We start from the raw sequence: 12,967 nt of genomic DNA, 5'->3' as shown, positions 1-12,967 counted from the left end.
GTGCTTAAAATTAATGATCTGATCTATAAAGCTCTTCTCTAGAGAAGGATGTGTCTAAGAAACCCCTGGTGTCATTCAATCCCCAACACACCCTGGGAGGGAGGAAGCAGGGAGGCAGGAAAACCTGTCATCGGAAGAGACTCTGGGGAGAATACTGAGGAGCTCGACAGAACGTTCTCCATGGGAGTACTCAAGGCTAATGAGGCTGAAATGTTGATAATCATTTGGACCCGCTGCCCTTTATGGGCTGGGTGATTTAGAGGTCACCAGGTGCTCAGAAAAAAACTGAAATTTCTCAGGCGTGAAGAGAGCTCTCCTTGTTCCTACAGCTGGATGGGAGTGGGGGGGGCTATCAAAAGCTACTGGGGGAATTTGGGAAAGAATGTATTTCATTCCAGAACTTTAATTATAGAGTAGAAGGTTGCCGCTTTTAAACCTTCATTGTTGGGTAGCATCTAGTTAGTGCTTATTGGTGGCATTAAAAAGCCAGTGCCTCCCTTATCTCCTAGTTCTCTTATCAATAATCGTAACGATAAAAATGGTAATAGCTGCTATTTTTATTTTTTGACAGCTTCCTTACTGGACTGTTAGTGCTGTAATATGCTACTACTCCTACTCTCTACTTCTACTCTGTTTGTCCCGAGCCATTTCCACATGAGGTCAACACAACTGTAACCCCGTTTCCATGAGTAGAAAACAAAGGCCCAATTCTGGGATTATTTGTATCTTTTCTCCAAAATGGCCCTAGTAGTAATGCTAGTTGCAGTAGTAGTAATAATGATAGTGGTATTTTGTATGTGTCTATTTTGCCTACTCCCCTTCTCGGGAATGCATTTGGAGAGTTTCTAGTACTCTACCAGTCTCAGCTATGGGAGGGAGAGTCAAGCAGAGGTATACTCATTCCATTCCTAGCTTGGGCAGTGGTTAGCGAGTAGAAAGCATCATCATCAATCATATTTATTGAGCGCTTACTATGTGCAGAGCACTGTACTAAGCGCTTGGGAAGTACAAATTGGCAACATATAGAGACAGTCCCTACCCAACAGTGGGCTCACAGTCTAAAAGGGGAACACAGAGAACAAAACCAAACATACTAACAAAATAAAATAAATAGAATAGATAGGTACAAGTAAAATAAATAGAGTAATAAATATGTACAAACATATATACATATATACAGGTGCTGTGGGGAAGGGAAGGAGGTAAGAAGGGGGGGATGGAGAGGGGGACGAGGGGGAGAGGAAGGAAGGGGCTCAGTCTGGGAAGGCCTCCTGGAGGAGGTAAGCAATTCGCTACAAGTCAAAACTCAGCAGCAGCGTGGGAGAGAGTTGAAGGCAGAGACTCAGGTTTACTGGGCAGAAGAAGGCAATGGTAAACCACTTCCATATTTTTAAAGACAACTCTGTGGATACACTGCTAGAATGATTGCACATGGAGGTAGGGCATTCTGGGAGAGATGTGTCCATTGAGAAGCAGCGTGGCTCAGTAGAAAGAGCATGGGCTTTGGAATCAGAGGTCATGAGTTCAAATCCTGACTCTGCCAATTGTCAGCTGTGTGACTTTGGACAAGTCACTTCACTTCTCTGTGCCTCTGTTCCCTCATCTGTAAAATGGGGATTAAGACTGTGGGACAACCTGATCACCTTGTAACCTCCCCAGTGCTTAAAACAGTGCTTTGCACATAGTAAGCACTTATTAAATGCCATTATTAGTATTATTATTATTATGGAGTTGCTATAGGTCAGAGGCGACTTGACAACATAAGACAAGACTGTGCCTATTGTATTGTACTCAGCCCCAAGACCATCTATAAAATTTAGGGATTTTTCAGTAGGTCTACTTGAGCAGGAATCTTCAGTGTTTTAATTTCTGGACAAAGTTGAAATCCTAGACTCCTGCGTATCCCTTTTTGGTTCCTCATCTCCTACATCCTAATCCCAAACCACAGTGCTTCCCCCAAAGCAAGTGTTAAGGGTAGACTGGGGTTTTTGTTTAGTTTAGGTTTTTTTTGTTTTTTCAATATGGGATCCTTTGGGGTAATTGTCATTAGGCTACAAGTGGTGTGTTGCCACCTGGAAATCTCTGAGAGGTGTATGATGTCCTTCACAACATGGCTAAAATCCACCCTTTCCATTGAAATAGCTGCAACATTAATCCAAGCATTTATCCTATCCCACCTTGAATATTCGCTGACCTCCCAGGCTCCTGCCTCTCCCCACTCCAGTTCATACTTCACTCTGCTGAATGGATCATTTATTGACAAAAATATTCCATCCATGTCGCCCCACTCCTGAAGAATCTCCAGTGGTTGCCCATCCACCTCTGCATCAAACAGAAACTCCTCACTATTGCCTTTAAATCACTGAATCAGCTCTCCTTGTCCCACCTCACCTCACTGAACTCCTACTACAGCCCAGTCCACACACTCCACTCCTCTAATAATAATAATAATGGCATTTATTAAGTGCTTACTAGGTGCAAAGCACTGTTCTAAGCACTGAGGAGGTTACAAGGTGGTCAGTTTGTCTCACGGGGGGGGGCTCACAGTCTTGATCCCCATTTTACAGATGAGGTCACTGAGGCACAGAGAAGTTAAGTGACTTCCCCAAAGTCACACAGCTGACAATTGGCAGAGCTGGGATTTGAACCCATGACCTCTGACTCCAAAGCCCGGGCTCTTTCCACTGAGCCACGCTGCTTCTCTAATGCCAGTTTACTCACTCCAACTCAATCTCATATATCTCACTGCCAACCCCTTTCCCATGTCCTCCCTCTAGGCTGGAACTCCCTCCCAATCCATATAGGCAAGACCACCACCCTCTCCACCTTCAAAGCATTATTAAATTAACATCTCTTCCGAGAGACCTTCCCCAATTAAGCCCTCTTTTCTCCCTTCTTGCTCTCCCTCCTGTGTCACCTATGCACTTGGGCCTGTGACATTTGGACATTTGACATTCACCCCACACCAACCCCACTGCACTTCTATATGTATCTTTAAATTATTTAACTTATTTATTCATATTACTGTCTGTCTCCCCTTCTAGACTGTAAGCTCGTTTTGGGCAGGGAATGTATCTGCTAATTCTATTGTATTGTACTCCCTCAGACACTTGGTACAGTGCTCTGCAAATAGTAAGTGCTCAATGGATACCATTGATTGATTGATTGATTGATCGGACATTTTTCCTAGATGCTTAGGGTTACAAAGCATAAATCTAAGCCATCTGCTCTGGGGTGCCCAAGAGCAGTGTACAGGATGGGAAGCAGTTTAGCCTAGTGGAAAACTCATGGCCCTGGGAATCCGAGAACCTGGGTTCTAATCCTAGTTCTGCCACTTACCTGCTGGGTGACCTTAGTCAGGTCACTTAACTTCTCTTGGCCTCAAGTCTCTCATCTGCAAAATGGAGATTCAATACCTGTTCTCCCTTCTACTAAAAATTTGAGCACCATGTGGTACCTGACTAGCCTGTATCCACCCCGGCTCTTAGTACATTCTTGGCACATAGTAAGCACTCAACAAATGTTGTTTTTATTATTATTGTTATTATTATTATTATCATCATTATTTCCTGATTTAACAAACTGAGTGTCTTGAAGCTGATGAACGCTGCTGTTCCATTGATTGTTTCACAGATCGCTTTCCAGATGTGACTCTGCCAAGGCATCAAATTTCTCCTTTCTCAAATATGTTTTTTAAAATTTTCTAAATGCTCTACTCTCCTACCCTATGGAGAGCTGCTTGCATGGGAATTGGGAGGGTTCTTCCATCAGATTTTGCTCTGTGGGAAGAGGCAGTGTCCAATTGGATTTTCAGTCATCTGTACCCTCATTTTGCAATGACAATTCCACGTTTAAATGGTCTAAATTGTTATTTTCTCATGGTCCGCTGGATGTTTTCCCCTGAGCTGTTACGATGTAATCTGTGAGCAATGGCCATAACAGAAGGAATGGACCAGTATTGCCAGATCAGTGTTCCAACTTGCCTGGGCTCATTTGTAGCCCGGTGAGCTAATAATGATCTTTAGGCATTCAGGAGTGAGTCCACTCGACTTCTCTTCATGCACCAGGAAATGTGCTCACACGAGGTTTCAAATCCCTTTACGGTAGCTCAGTGTAAGCCAAATATGGAAGTGGAAAAATGAATAAAACTAGTCTTTACTATCTGGAAACCTGGAAGCTTTGATTCCCTCTATAGGGTTCTATTGCATTTACAGCTACTATCCTCAATGTGCGTGCGTATATGTTGCTGTAGATATATCAAGGTACAGTCATCAGTTTAAATGCAGTCCAGACTACCACTTGGATAAAGAGCTCAGAGTCAAAACCGGGATGTATTTTTTGTTGGAATAGAGCAGGTTCTTTCTGACTTAGATACCACTCCTGGACTATCAGGATCACAAGAAAATAACAAGCCCTAAAAAATACTTGTTACTTTTCTCACAGGAGACTCTGCTGATGGCAAAGTGTTTGTGGGGGGGCTGCTACAATGGCTGGGCCCCTATTCGTGGCCACTGAAGAACGGACACAAAGACAGTTCTTTGTCGGGCTTCCGTGTTTACTGTCTGCAATGCCTGACACTGGTTTTGCCTCTGTGCTTAATGATTCTTTCAAAGCCTCCACCCATTAAAGTAGCTCCAACCTTGATTTCAGTGCAGTACACTGTGAGCCCCATGTGAGACATGGACTGTGCCCCACCTGATTAGCTTTTATCTACCTCAGCACTTAGTATAGTGCCTGGCACATAGCAAGTGTTTTCAAATACCATAAAATAATTATGCGGATCTCTCTGCCACCATTGTCTCCAGTTTGCAGCATTGTATGAGGAATTCTTTGCATTTGCATTTCTCAGTGCTTGCTTTCAGTTACCTGATTTCAGTTCACCATATAGCAGCTGTTTGTGCACTGTTCATTTTCTTTCCATGTGACACCGAGAATGACACTTAGTCTTTCCCCTCAGCCTCTCCTCACTTCTCTCCCACCCAACTCCATTTTAGCAGATTTTACTCATCTAACACCTACCTCCTCACTATTTCTAGCTCTCATCTTTCCTGCTGTCAAATCCCTGGTTTCAGGCCCTCCACCTGCCAGGAACTTCCTTCCTTTTCATATCCAGCAGACCACCTCTCTCCCCATTTTCAAAATCTAACATCATATCTCCTCCAGAAAGCCTTCCACGATGAATTGTCTCATTTCCCCACCTTATTATAGCTTCCTGTTGCATCACAGGCATCCTTACCACTAAGCACTTGGTTACTCACCCCAACCCAAGGACTTAGATAAATATTATGATATTCACTTGCTTATTTTATTGTATCTTTCCCCTGCTTGACTGTAAGCTTCTTGAAGGCAAGGAAAATGCCCACTCTTGCACTTATCCTGCCCTGCCTTGATTACTGCATCAGCCTCTGCTGACCTCCCAGCCTCTTGTCTCTCTCCACTTCAGTCCATAATTCAGCCTGCTGCCTGGATCATTTTATACTAAACTGTTCAGTCCATCTTTCCCCACTCCTCAAGAACCTCCAGTGGTTTCCCATCCACCTCCATAATAATAATGATAATAATAATGATTGTGGTAAACACTTGCTATGTGCCGAGCACTGTACTAAGTGCTGGGGTGGATACAAGCAAATCGGGTTGGACCCAGTCCCTGTCCCAAGTGGGGCGCACAGTATCAATCCCCCTTTAACAGATGAGGTAACTGAAGCACAGAGAAGTAAAGTGACTTGCCCAAGGTTACACAGCAGTCATGTGGCAGAGCCAGAATTAGAACTTATGATTTCTCCACTAGACCACCATGCTTCTCTTATTGATCAGACACTCCTTACCATTGGCTTTAAAGCACTCATTCCCCCTGCCCCCTCTTGTCTTACCTTTCTGATTTCCTTCTACAGCCCAGTCCACACATTTTGTCATCTAATTCCAACCTACTCACTGTACCTCAGTCTCATCTATCTCACCACTGAACCCTTGCCCATATTCTTCCTCTGGCCTGGAACTAACCTCCACCTTTCATATCTGACATACCCTCACTCTCCCGGCCTAAACAGACTTACCAAAATCACCTCTCCTCCATGAGACCTTCCCCAACTAAGCCCTCATTTCTTCTTCAACCCACTCCCTTCTGCATCACCCTAATGCTTGGATTTGTACCTTTTTTTCACTCCAGCAGAACATATGTGTATACCCGTGATTGATTTATTTATGTTAATGTCTGTTTCTCCCATCCAGACTGCAAGCTCCTAGAGGGCAGGGGATGCATTTTAGGAAAGAGGTGTGGCAGGTAAGGGATGAATAGGATAGATGACAAGGCATCAAGTAATGGTGGTTTGGGTGAATGGTAGGAATACAGGCAAGGGTGCAGGCCTCGGACCACTGATTGGTGAACCTCACTTCCTCCACCCAGAAAAAATCTTTCCTGGGCTAAGCCAGTGTAAGGACATGGAGATCCAATAAAAAAAAAAGCAATAGAGGGCTTAAAAGCATTATAATGTTTCCCTCCTATATGAACTCAATTATGGCTACACAAAATATATATATACGCTAGCCTGAGAAATATTCTACAGCAGCCATTTCTCAGTTTGCAAGTCAAAGATTTAACAATGGAGTATATCCAAATCATTCCTTTGTATTTAGACAGTAATTCAGTAAATAGGATAACTCTCTTCAAATGCACTGAGTCACAAAATCAAAATATCACAAACAATGAAATGAATAATACTGAGCAGCTCATAATTATGTCCTAAATTATTACATGCTTTTTATAATATAGGAGTTCTATCTTGTCCTGCCCTATGCCCATCAGCACCTTTGAAAGCATACAGATCTGAATCTCACAGAGAATTCCCATAAGTAGAACAATGGTCTTACTTTTTTAAACTAATGGGTAGTAATCAATCAATCAATCATTAAAGTGGCTCCGATCTTGACTGTAATGCACCATACTGTGAGCCCCATTTGGGATATGGACTGTGTCCCACCTGATGAACTTTTATCTACTCCAGCGCTTAGTACAGTGTCTGGCACGTAGTAAGTGCTTTCAGGTACCATAAAAAAATAAGCTGATCTATGTGTCATTGTTGTCTCTAGTTTTAAGCATTGTATGAGGAATTCTTTACATCTGGGGGAACATTTAGAATCAATCAATCATTCATACTCATTCATTCATTGCTCACTTTGTGCAGAGCACTGTACTAAGTGCTTATGGAGCCCAGGGTAAATTTTTCTATAAACACAGACACCACACTGACCATTCTGACCCCTAACCTTTCTGTTTTGATTTATAGCTTATGCTGGGACAGGTATACTTTATTTGCGTGTTTCCTATCCTAAATCCAAAAGCCACCTAAATGAATTCAGAGAACTTGGGATATCATCTGTGGTGTTAAAAGGAAGAGTTCAAGTGAAGGTTTATAACAGAGCCATAGATTTACTGAAGTAATATTTTCTTAATGTTTTCAATTAGGCATATACTTAAAATGGGGAGCAATAATCCTTTGATAAAGGTTTTTCACCGGAAAAATAAACCTGCCAGGATAGAACTGTGGGATTTCTTTTTAAAGACTACAAAGCTTACATGAATATTAGTTTGGTTTTGAGAGCACTTAAAAGCAACAACAATTGCTTCACGAATCTTGAAGTATTCAGCTATTGAGACTAGCAACAAATGAGTCCATATTGGAGATGTTTGAAATGTTTTTAGGATTTATGGGGCTTCTCAAGGTGATGGAACATATTCTGTATAGAAAGTAATGTCACTTTTGTTTTCATAAGTGACCTTCATTTCAACAATCTCTCCGGGGAAGAGAGAAAAAGAGAGAGTCCAGAGAACCTTTTGATTGTTAAAGAAGCTGGTTTGTGCTCTCAGAGACTGGCATAGTCTGAATAGGCACATTCATTGGCAGGAGTATTTTCGACATGCTTTCACTCACTCCGTGTATTTATTTGCAACTTATTATGGATGAAATGCAGTTTAACTCAGGGAGAGTAACACAACTAGGAAAAACATTCTAGCTCCCGTTTTTGGTCAATTGAAGATAAAAGGATACTGCTTCCAAGTGGGATTTAGATGTCCATTGTTTAATCTCTCTTTCTCCTTCAACATCTCCCTTCACCTATTCACAAATCAAAAGGAACACAAGATTCCTGAAACAGTCTTTCTATCATGCTTCTAGGCAAGCTTGTTGGAACCAATTACAGAAATGTCTCGCATTGGCAGTGTTTCCTTATCAGGAACTCTCTATTTTCCTTTGTTTCCTTTCAGCATCACCTGGAGTTTTCAGCCTCTCTTCTACATTTAGGATAAACATGCTCCCCTGGAGATAACACTTGATTCAAAACATCCCTTTCTTGAAGAACAAAACGTCATTTTTGGCTTTTCCTCAATTTTCTTCCGTAACAGTTCTTGCCATTGGAGGTTGGCACCGTGGCTATAGAGTTGAAACGATGTCCGCTGAAGACCAAAGTGCCATTTAAAACATTTTCCCACTGAAGCCTGGAAAGGGAGATTTGGTCCAATTTTAGTTGGACATTTAAGTGGTAACCAAACTGAAATGCAATTTTCCAGTGCTTTGATAGCTTACACTGTGGGAGTTTGTGCTTACCTACGTTAGAGGTTTTTTTCTTGGTCAGTTGGTCGGTCAGTCAGTATTTATTGAGCGCTGACTGTGTGGAGAGCACTGTGTTAAGTGCTGGGGATATCACAACATGACAATAGACATATTACCTGCCCACAGTGAACTTTGTAATGCAGTGCAAGAGTCAAGTGCTTTCTGATCAGCAGCTAAGACTGAAAGGTCCTATAAGAGTCATCATGGCATTCTGGTGAAAGGGATTGAACCTTTTTAAAATTTAAAATGAAAATTGCTCTTGGACCTTGCTGTTCTATAGCACTGTGAAAGAACAGTCATGTGGGATGACATCTTTTTAGCTCAAATCAGAGGGACGTGTGTGATTTGTTAAGAATCAGCTATGCTATAAGTTTGTTTCATATCACTTCAATGATGGTATTTGTTCAATTCTGAATGAATTTCCTAATAGAGAATGCCATCTATCCTCAGCCACACATGCCTTCAATTTCATATGGAACAGAGCGTCATGTGAGTCCAACACAGAATTTAAAGTATTCTATCTAGGGTTACATCAGTTTGGAATTCAAAGGATCACAATTCTTACTTTTTTTTCTGAGGAGCTGAGGATCCCGTATGAGGAGAAAATAATTGGTTCACATTTGGAGGGAAACCAGTAGACAGTTCCCATTTCTGTTTCCATTTCTTCACCCTCTCCTCTTCCACCTCACCTCATTCCCTGCTATGGATTTGTGCCCATAACTGGTAAGGGGAGAATACACAGTGCTTTAAAAAAAACAAACTGCAACACAATATTGAAATATCCTTATAGACCTTTAAATCTTTTCACCCCCTTTCCCTTCCTCTCCCTTCTTTCATCTTTCTACTAAAATACAAATACTGTTATAGGTAGAACAATGGGCCATATTTTTTTTTTCATGATTGTGTATTTTCAAACATTCTTCCCCTATTATGGTCAGGCTGTATAATTGCTTCAAATTTCCTGGCTACTACATCAATTAGTCAATAGTATTTATTGAGCACGTCTGGGTAAAAGTATTCATTCAATCATATTTATTGAGCACTTACTATATGCAGAGCACTGTAATAATAATAATAATGATGATAATGGCATTTATTAAGCACTTACTATGTGCAAAGCACTGTTCTAAGCAATGGGGAGGTTACAAGGTGATCAGGTTGTCCCACGTGGGGCTCACAGTACTAAGCATTTGGGAGAGTACAACATAACAATAAACAGACACATTCCATTTATTGTTATATTGTATTCTCTCAAATACTAAGCATTTGAGAGAATTCAATAGAATTAGTAGACTTATCCTGCCTTTAAGGGGTGCTCAATGCAAAGAAAGAGTCACCTTAATAATAATAATGATAGTATTTATTAAGCATTTACTATGTGTAAAGCACTGTTCTAAGTGCTGGGGAGGTTACAAGGTGGTGAGGTTGTCCCACGGGGGGCTCACAGTCTTCCCACAGGAAGTGGCTTAGCGGAAAGAGCCCGGGCTTGAGAGTCAGAGGTCGTGGGTTCTAATCCTGCCTCCTCCACTTGTCTGCTGTGTGACTTTGGGCAAGTCCCACAACTTCTCCGTGCTTTGGTTCCCTCATCTGTAAAATCGGGATTAAAACCGTGAGCCCTACGGGGGACAACCTGGTCTGCCCCCTCCTTCCTCTCCCCCTGCTCCCCTCCCTATCCCCCTGCCTTAACTCCTTCCCCTCCCCACAGAATCTGTATATATGTACATATGTTTGTACAGATTTATTACTCTATTTTACTTGTACATATTTATTCTATTTATTTTATTTTGTTACTATGTTTTGTTTTGTTGTCTGTCTCCCCCCTCTAGACTGTGAGCCCACTGTTGGGTAGGGACCATCTCTATATGTTGCCAATTTGTACTTCCCAAGCTCTTAGTACAGTGCTCTGCACACAGTAAGCGCTCAATAAATGCGATTGAATGAATGAATGAATCCCCATTTTACAGATGAGGGAACTGAGGCCCAGAGAAGTTAAGTGACTTGCCCAGAGTCACACAGCTGACAAGTGGCAGAGTGGGATTTGAACCCATGACCTCTGACTCCAAAGCCCGGGCTCTTTCCACTGAGCTACGCTGCACCTTCTAAAATAATGTACAGGCAGAAGGAAGCAATGGAATATAAATGCAAATGTTACTGAGGAGCAAATAGCCAAGTTTTTCAGTGACATCGAAGTGCTGAAACAGTAGCTGGAGGGATCTAGGGTTGGAGATGAGATGTTAGTCAGGTAAGATCATGTCACCCCGCTCCTCAGTAACTCCAATGGTTGCCCTTCTATCTCTGCATCAAACAAAAACTCCTCACCATTGGCTTTAAAGCAGTCCACCACCTTGCCCCCTCCTACCTCACTTGCTACTCTCCTTCTCGAATGGTGGCCTTCTCATTGCACCTCAATCTTGCCTATCTCACCACTGATCCCTCACCCAAGTCCCGCCTCTGGTCTGGAACACCTTCCCTCCTCGACTCCTACAAACAATTACTCTTCCCCTCTCGAAAGCCTTATTGAAGGGCTCAGCTTTTCCAAGAGGTCTCCCTAGACTAAGCCCCCTTTCCTCTTTTCCCATTCCCTTCTGCCTTGCCCTGACTTGCTTCCTTTGTTCTTCCTGCCCACTCCCAGCCACACAGCACTTATGTACATATCTGTAATTTATTTATTTATATTGATGTCTGTCTCCCCCTTCTAGACTCTAAGCCGACTGTGGGAAGAGAATGTGTCTGTTTATTGTTCTACTCTCCCAAGCATTTAATACAGTGCTCCGCACACACTAAGCACTTGTGAGCCCACTGTTGGGTAGGGACTGTCTCTATATGTTGCCAACTTGTACTTCCCAAATGCTTAGTATAGTGCTCGGCACACAGTAAGTGCTCAATAAATACGATTGAATGAATAAATGAATATATAGAATGAATGAATGAGATTTCCTGGAGGAGAACAATCAGTCAATCAATGGTATTTATTGAGCACTGACTGCATGCAGAACCCTGTACTAAGCACTTGGTACAGTACAGCACATCAGAGGTAGTAGACACATTCCCGAACCACAAGAAGCTTAAAGTATGCACCTGTATATATGTATATATGTTTGTACATATTTATTACTCTATTTATTTATTTATTTATTTTACTTGTACATATCTATTCTATTTATTTTATTTTGTTAGTACGTTTGGTTTTGTTCTCTGTCTCCCCCTTTTAGACTGTGAGCCCACTGTTGGGTAGGGACTGTCTCTATATGTTGCCAATTTGTACTTCCCAAGCGCTTAGTACAGTGCTCTGCACATAGTAAGCGCTCAATAAATACGATTGATTGATTGATTGATTGAGGGAGAGGCAGCCATTAAAATAAATTGCAGTGTCGTACCTAAGGGCTGTGGGATTGAGGGTGGGTGTCCAACATGAGCTAAAAGGAATATTTGTTAAAAGTTAGAGGTAGATCATTCTGATAAGGAGGTAGTAATCTCCTAGCAGCTGAACTCTGAAGCCAATGGGATAGCAACGATTTACTGGGCGCGGTTTTAGATTTCGAGTCCCATGAGGGACAGGAACCATTTTTAATCCCACCTTGTATTTTCTCCCAGCACTTAGTAGAGTGTTCTGCACAGAGTATATCCTCTCCCAGCACTTAGTAGTGTTCTGCACAGAGTACATCCCTAATAAACCTTATTACTACTACTACTTAGAGAAGCAGCGTGGCTTAGTGGAAAGAGCACGGACTTGGGAGTCAGAGGATGTGGGTTCTAATCCCAGCTCTGCCACTTGTCTGCTGTGTGACCTTAGGCAAGCCACTTAACTTCTCTGTGCCTCAGTTACCTCATCTGTAAAGTGGGGATTAAGACTGTGAGCCTCACATGGGACAACCTGATTACCTTGTATCGACCCCAGCGCTTAGAACAGTGCTCGGCACATAGTAAGCACTTAACAAATACCATAATAATAATACTAAACAGGTTCAGGCTGTTTTTCCATATCTAAGATGTTCTGAGATTCTGGCAGTCTGGTGGTACAGAAGACACAGACACATCAGCATTCAGTACCATAGACGAAGCCAGTCAGACAGACACGGAGAACACGAAGAAGGTTAAAGAACAGACGCAGAAAGAACAACTTCTAGTGGAAACTGGAACAAAAAAAATTCTGGATAGTGTGGAAGTCTTTCAGTCCTCCTAATAATCTGTGTTTCTTTCCCAAATGTGTTTTATGAATCGATCGTTAGTGGGCAAAATACTTTTTTATAGTCATGCCCCAAGTGGGGTTCTGCTTGCATTTGCCAGCTTTCCGAGATCGTTCCAAAAATATTTTAAATCATATTTTTTTTTCGTTACCGCACAGAGGCAAATTTAGGCTA

At 42.1% G+C, this 12,967-nt stretch overlaps 1 protein-coding gene across 1 annotated transcript in view; it reads left to right on the top strand.

Annotated features, from left to right (window-relative positions):
- The window catches only part of CNTNAP5 (contactin associated protein family member 5), a 919,822-nt gene that overhangs the window by 885,123 nt on the left and 21,732 nt on the right, over nucleotides 1-12,967 (top strand).

Source organism: Tachyglossus aculeatus, chromosome 1 (genome assembly GCF_015852505.1).
Source record: "Tachyglossus aculeatus isolate mTacAcu1 chromosome 1, mTacAcu1.pri, whole genome shotgun sequence".
Taxonomy (NCBI): Eukaryota; Metazoa; Chordata; class Mammalia; order Monotremata; family Tachyglossidae; genus Tachyglossus; species Tachyglossus aculeatus.
The sequence above is the reverse complement of the archived record's forward strand: the minus strand, read 5'-3'. Positions and strand labels throughout refer to the sequence as shown.